This window comes from Elaeis guineensis, chromosome 15 (genome assembly GCF_000442705.2).
Source record: "Elaeis guineensis isolate ETL-2024a chromosome 15, EG11, whole genome shotgun sequence".
NCBI lineage: Eukaryota > Viridiplantae > Streptophyta > Magnoliopsida > Arecales > Arecaceae > Elaeis > Elaeis guineensis.
Genome location: NC_026007.2, coordinates 20,289,542 through 20,297,255, shown reverse-complemented (window position 1 = coordinate 20,297,255; position 7,714 = coordinate 20,289,542).

The window sequence follows — 7,714 nt, the reverse complement described above, 5'->3', positions numbered from 1 at the left end:
TCAGGGCGAAGTCTTCCTGCAATCAAAGTCATAGGCAAAGTCCGGCTTCCGTAGAAGTCCAGACAAGGCTTATCGGCAGTTGCTGTTGTTAGCGGAGCCCGACTCCCGTAGGAGTCCGGGCGGGGTTGTCCTATAGTTGACATTGGCGATTGGAGCCCGGCTCCCGTAGGAGTCAGGGCGAAGTCTTCCTGCGATCAAAGTCATAGGCAAAGTCCGGCTTCCGTAGAAGTCCGGACAAGGCTTATCAGCAGTTGCTGTTGTCAGCAGAGCCCGGCTCCCGTAGGAGTCCGGGCGGGGTTGTCCTGTAGTTGATGTTGGCGATTGGAGCCCGGCTCCTGTAGGAGTCCGGGCTGGGCTTACTATCGGTCGAAGTAGCTTAAGTTAGGGCAAGATTTTCCTCTTGGGGGGCGCATATGGGCGTTGCAGGGCCTTCCCCCACCCGGTCTAAAAGGATCGGGCCTTCGACTAGGGCGACCGTTCTCCTCCTGTCCCTAACAGGGCTATGGGGGCACATATGGGCACCGTAAGGCCTCTCCCCCCATCCGGTCTAAAAGGAATCGGGCCTTCGACTTTGCTCAAGTTAGGGCGAGGTTCTCCTCCTGTCCCTAACAGGGCTGTGGGGGCACATATGGGCGTTGTAGGACCTCTCCCCCCATCCGGTCTAAAAAGAATCGGGCCTTCGACTTTGCTCAAGTTAGGGCGAGGTTCTCCTCCTGTCCCTAACAGGGCTGTAGGGGCACATATGGGCGTTGTAAGGCCTCTCCCTCCATCCGGTCTAAAAGGAACCGGGCCTTCGACTTTGCTCAAGTTAGGACGAGGTTCTCCTCCTGTCCCTAACAGGGCTATGGGGGCACATATGGGCGTTGTAAGGCCTCTCCCCCCATCCGGTCTAAAAGGAACCGGACCTTCGACTTTGCTCAAGTTAGGGCGAGGTTCTCCTCCTGTCCCTAACAGGGCTGTGGGGGCACATATGGGCGTTGTAAGGCCTCTCCCTCCATCCGGTCTAAAAGGAACCGGGCCTTCGACTTTATGAGATTGCCCTTTCGTTTTTGACACAACTTGCTTGAATTGTCTAAAGACACATGGGTATGCGATTTTCGACTAAAACGAAGTCACTGGTAGTACATTCGTAAGTTTTCTGAGCTCCACGGCCGCGGGAGGTCGGCTCCTCCGAGCTCCTTGAGATAATAAGTTCCTGGCCGAACTACTTCTTTGACCTCATAAGGTCCCTCCCAGTTCGGGGCGAGCTTCCTCCGGTCCTGAGGTTGCGAGACAGCAGCTCGTCGAAGCACCAAATCTCCTGCTTTAAAGGCTTTGCTCTTGACCCGGGCGTTGTAATATCGGGCAACTTTCTGTCTGTAGGCTGCCTTTCGAACCTGAGCAATCTTCCATCTTTCTTCCAGCAGGTCGAGGTTGGCTCTGAGACTTTGTGCATTTTGGGGCTCGTCGAATGCCACGACTCGTGCCGATGGGAGTTTAAGCTCGATCGGGATGACGGCTTCCGTACCAAAGGCTAAAGCAAAGGGAGTCTCCCCTGTAGGTAACCTCTGGGTAGTTCGATACGCCCATAGCACGTGATAAAGCTCGTCCGCCCAGGTTCCTTTTGCTTTTTCAAGCCTTGTCTTAATTCCCTGCAAAAGGGTTCTGTTAGTTACCTCAGCTTCGCCGTTCGCCTGAGGGTGGGCTACTGATGTGAAGTTGTGGGAGATGTTTAGATCTTCACAGAATTCGACGAATCTTGCTCCCGCGAATTGCCGTCCGTTATCAGTGATTAGGGTTATAGGTAGATCGAACCTGCACACAATTGACTTCCAAACGAAATCTTGTACTTTTACTTCTGTGATTTTTGCTAGTGGTTCGGCTTCAACCCATTTGGTGAAGTAGTCGATCGCTACCAGGAGGAACTTCCTTTGCCCAGACGCCATGGGAAAGGGGCCAAGGATGTCCATCCCCCACTGTGCAAAAGGCCATGGGGCACTTAGGGGTGTGAGCTCAGTGGCGGGCTGTCTCTGGACGTTGGCGTATCTCTGGCATCGATCGCACTTTTTGACGTATTCGATCGAATCATAATGCATCGTTGGCCAGTAATACCCTTGGCGGAGTAGCTTGTGGGATAAAGATCTGGCACCCAAATGGTTTCCGCAAGCTCCCTCGTGCACTTCCTATAAAGCATAGTCAGCTTCTGAGGGCCGGAGACACCTTAAGAGGGGCAAGGAGTATGATCTTTTGTACAATTTGCCCTCATAAAGGATGTACCGGGAGGCTTGATTTCGAAGCTTCCGAGCCTCCTTCGCATCCCGAGGAAGAACTCCATCTCTAAGATAGATTATCAGTGGGTCGACCCAGCTGGGCTCGTGGTCGATCTCCATTACAGGTCATGGTTCTTCTGTACTCGGATGTTTCAGAACTTCAAAGAGGATGCCTTTGGGCAATTCGGCCGGGGCCGACGTGGCCAGCTTGGAGAGAAGGTCGGCTCTGGTATTCTCCGACCTTGGAATTTGCCTAATGTCGAAGTTGCTAAAGGCGAGGGTAAGCTCCTTCACTTTCTCAAGGTACCTGGCCATACTGTCCTCCCGCGCTTCATAACTCCTGCAGACTTGTCCCACCACAAGTTGGGAATCGCTGTGCACCCGGAGTTGACATATTCCCAGCTCTTTGGCGATCCTTAATCCCACAATCAGGGCCTCATATTCCGCTCCATTATTTGTTGTGGAAAACCCAAAATGCAGAGCGTACTCCGCAATGACTCCCTCCGGGCTGACCAAGATCAGGCCCGCACCCGCGCCTGCCATGTTGGAGGATCCGTCCACATAGAGGGTCCAAAAGCAATCAGAGGGACTGGCTTCTTCGTTAGGGGAGTTCGGTTGAGACTTCAGGTCGTCCACTCTGCTTTGCTCAGGTTCGGCCTCCTCTGGGATGGTGCACTCTACGATGAAATCTGCCAGTATTTGGGCCTTTACTGCTGGTCTGGGTCTGTAGTTGATGTCGAATTTCATGAGCTCGATCGCCCATTTTGTCATCCTTCCGGAGGTATCAGCTCGATGCAAGACCGCCTTGATCGGTTGATCGGTGAGCAGCGTTACGGTATGCCCTTGAAAGTAAGGTCGGAGTCTCCGAGCTGCAACCAACAAGGCGTAGGTTAGTTTTTTTAATTTAGTGTACCTCGTCTCGACGTCCCTCAATGCGTGGCTAATGTAGTAGACTGGTCGCTGGATTTTCATTTCTTCTTTGACAAGAACAGCCGCGAGGGCCGTGGGAGAGACCGCCAGGTACAAAAATAGTTCCTCCCCAGGCTCAGGCTTCGCCAGCAGTGGGGGTGAGCTAAGGTAGCTTTTTAATTCTTCGAACATCTGTTAGCATTCAGAGGTCCAACAAAAGTTCTTCGGCCGCTTGAGGGTTTGAAAGAAGGGCAAACATCGTTCGGCCGACCTCGCGATAAAGCGATTAAGAGCCGCTATCCTTCCCGTGAGGCACTGAACCTCTTTGATCGACCTTGGGGCGGTCATCTCTTGGATGGCGCAAATTTTCTCTAGATTGGCCTCAATCCCGCACCCCGATACCATGAAGCCCAGGAACTTTCCCGAGGTTACCCCAAAAGCACATTTGGTCAGGTTCAGCTTCATTCTATACTTTCGAAGAGCGCCAAAGGTTTCCTCGAGGTCGGCGACATGATTTCTGGAAGACCTACTTTTTACAAGCATATCGTCCACGTAAACCTCCATGTTCCGGTCGATCTGCTCTTTGAAGATTTTGTTCACCAGTCGTTGATAGGTTGCGCCCGCGTTCTTGAGGTCGAACGGCATGACCCTATAGCAGTAAAGGCCGCGATTAGTGATGAAAGCTGTCTTTTCTTCATCTTCCGATGCCATTCTAATCTGGTTATAGCCGGAGAACGCGTCCATAAAAGTGAGGAGCTCATGGCCTGAGGTAGCGTCCACCAGTTGGTCGATCCTGGGAAGGGGGTAGTTGTCCTTTGGACAAGCCTTATTCAGCTTTTTGAAGTCGATACACATCCTTCACTTGCCGTTTGCTTTCTTGACCAAAACAACATTGGAGATCCACTCAGGATAATTGACTTCCTTAATAAATCCGGCCTTGAGAAGCTTATCCACTTCTTCGGCTATCGCCTTCTGCCTCTCCGGGGCATGACTCTGGATTTTTTCTTTCGTCGGCCGATGTTTAGGGTCGACTGCCAGATGATGTTCCATGACTTCTATGTCGATCCCCGGCATATCCGCCGGGACCCATGCGAAAACATCCACATTCCTTCGGAGGAAATCCACAAGATGCGTCCGCACCTCGTCCCCCAGGTTGGAGCCAATTAACACCACATGCTCTGTGTTCCCATCATTCAAAGGGATTGGTATTAGGTCTTCGATTGGACCGCCCCTCTCTTCAGTGAGGTCATCGCGAGCATCCAATCCATCGACCGGACAGAGGTCCGCTTGATCGCTTCTTTGCAAGACGATGTTGTAGCAATGTCTGGCCAGGGCTTGGTCTCCCCGGACCTCTCCGATCCCCTGGTTGGTGGGGAACTTCAATTTCAAATGGTAGGTTGAAACAACAGCTCTGAGGGCATTGAGGCCGGGTCGGCCAAGGATTGCATTGTAGGCAGATGGCGCCTTTACCACCAGAAAATTCACCAGAGCTCTGGACTGCTTTGGATACTGACCCGCGGTCACAGTTAGAGCTATCATTCCTTCCATCGGAACGGCGTCACCGGTAAACCCTATCAAGGGGGAGCAAATCGGTCTCAGATGACCGCCCAGAGTGGTCATTCTTGAAAAGGCGTTGTAGAACAAGATGTCGGCCGAACTCCCGTTGTCGACGAGAATGCGACGGACGTCGTAATTTGCTATGTTCAAGGAAACTACGACCGCATCGTTATGAGGGAATTGGACTCCCTGGGTGTCCACTTCAGTGAAGGTTATGGGTTCTTCAATTTTTTGTCGCTTGGGGGATGCAGCTGGTACGTTGGTTGCCTCCCGCCGGGATTCCCCCGAGACGGTATTGACGGAACCCGACAGAGGTCGGTCACCCGGCCACTCCTCATCGGTGACCATAGCCGGAGGCAGTTGCGCAAAGACCTCGTGAGAAGTCATCAGATGAGGGGAGGAGGAGCGGGTGCCAGGAAAGATGGCCGGAAGCGGATCCGTTGAGCCCTCCTTTAAGAACAAGGGTACAGCGAAGGTTCAGCCCTTCCTCTAGCGCCAATCCTGTTGGTACAAAAATCTGCTTGCACCAGAGAAGCTGGAGTCGGGGAAGTCGCGGTCGCCGTCGGGACCTGCAAGGGAAGTCCAAACCGGAGGTGGGGTTGCTCCGGCAAGACCCTCCGACGCTCAAGTCAGTTCTCTGCCTCAACAAGAATGGAGTACTCGAACGGAGAATTTAACAGAATTTTGAGATAAGAAATGAGCTTATAGAATAACGTATCTGGGTCCCCCTTTTATAGGGGGAGGAGGCAACGGATTGATGGTGACATTTGTAACCGTCTGGTAGTGGGCTGCCCATGATCAGGGGAATTTATTGCGAAGGGTAGTGGAGTAGACCCATGGCTATTGTCATGGCCTGCCACGTAAAGCCTGTTGCAGGTAGTGGAGCGGCGTCCGTTGCCGCTAGTTGTCAGGGAGTAGTAGAGTCGCGCAGCACCTGCCGCAGGGAGCGGAGCAGAATCGTGACCATTGACACAGCCTGTCAGAGAGTAATGGGTCCACCGCAGGGGGTGATGGAGCCGCGCGGAATCCGCTACAGGAAGTGGAACAGGATCATGGTTGTTATTGTGACCTGCCAGGGGGCGTGGATCTGTTGATTGAAGCTCGACAGCGGTCAGAGTCCGGCCTCTGTAGAGGTCCGGGAGGGGTCCTCCTTGCGGTTGGGGTCGTGGGTGGAGCCCGGCTTCCGTGGGAGTCCGGGCGGAACCCTCTCGGAGCTGAAGTTGCGGGCGGAACCCGGCTCCTGTAGGAGTCAGGGTGGAGTCCTCTGCAAACAAAGTTAAAGGTGAAGTCCGGCTCCCGTAGGAGTCCGGACGGAGCTTACCAGCAGTTGATACTGAGAGCGGAGCCCGACTCCCGTAGGAGTCCGGGCGGAGTCCTCTGCAATCAAAGTTAAAGGTGAAGTCCGGCTCCCGTAGGAGTCCGGACGGAGCTTACCAGCAGTTGATACTGAGAGAGGAGCCCAGCTCTCGTAGGAGTCCAGGCGGAGTCCTCTGCAATCAAAGTTAAAGGTGAAGTCCGGCTCCCGTAGGAGTCCGGACGGAGCTTACCAGCAGTTGATACTGAGAGAGGAGCCCGGCTCCCATAGGAGTCCGGGCGGAGTCCTCTGCAATCAAAGTTAAAGGTGAAGTTCGGCTCCCGTAGGAGTCCGGACGGAGCTTACCAACAGTTGATACTGAGAGAGGAGCCCGACTCTCATAGGAGTCCGGGCGGAGTCCTCTGCAATCAAAGTTAAAGGTGAAGTCCGGCTCCCGTAGGAGTCCGGACGGAGCTTACCAGCAGTTGATACTGAGAGAGGAGCCCGGCTCCCGTAGGAGTTCGGGCGGAGTCCTCTGCAATCAAAGTTAAAGGTGAAGTCCGGCTCCCGTAGGAGTCCGGACGGAGCTTACCAGCAGTTGATACTGAGAGCGGAGCCCGACTCCCGTAGGAGTCCGGGCGGAGTCCTCTTGAGGTCGAAGTTGTCGGTGGAGTCCGGCTCCCGTAGGAGTCCGGACGAAGTCTGTCTGCAGTCGTTGGAGTCGTCGGCGGGGCCCGGCTCCCGTAGGAGTCCGAGCGGAGCTGTCTTGTAGCTGAAGTTGTTGGTCGTCGAGGATGAAGTCCGGCTCCCGTGGGAGCCCGGGCGGAGATTTCTTTTTAGGTTGGCCTTGCTGGCGGAGCCGTTGATTCTGTGGAGGACTTCGGCTGGGGGTATTTTATACCCAACAGAAGTTAAATTCTATAAATTAGTCACTATCAAATAATGAATGGAGCAACATACATCTAGCCATAACTGAAAGAAAAATACAAGACCTCTATGTTTATGAATTGATTAAGTCTAAAGACTTAGACTTTAGTCTAAAAGTTTCCTCACTATTTTAGTCAAATTGGTAGCCTCTACCTCCAATCTGAAAAATTATCTTAATTTATTAGCGGATATTAGAATCCACACAGACTGAATACAAGTTTGAGGATGGCTCGATCAACCCATATCATCTATAGGTAGGTTCTCAATCAATTTTTTTTTAAATAATTTTTAGTAATTAATTTTATCTAAGATTTTATTTTAGTAGGCGATCGACCTCCACTAAAAGTTTCAGTTAGGTCAAACCATTAACATGAACCTACTCAATATTTTTAACTAATGAATGATCAGATCTGAAGATGGCTCGATCAATCCAACCATCATCAAATAGTACAATAGTTATTATATGATGAATGATAATTTCATCATTTAGAGAGAATACCAGACGAATGGCATCTGTAATGTCAATCAGAAATAATGGACCCATTATCATTCACCTTAATGGGAGGCTATGATCTAGTTATCCCCATAACTAACTCATTTTAAGGATCTAATAATTTAGAGAATTTAATAATTAGTTTCAAGAAGAGATGAGAAGAGATCAACCGGTAAACCACAATCCTCCTACTGACTTCACCAAGTCATTGAATTCGATTAAGATCATACTGATTAAACTAGCACCTAGATAAATCACACTGATCAATCTTAATGACATTCATCA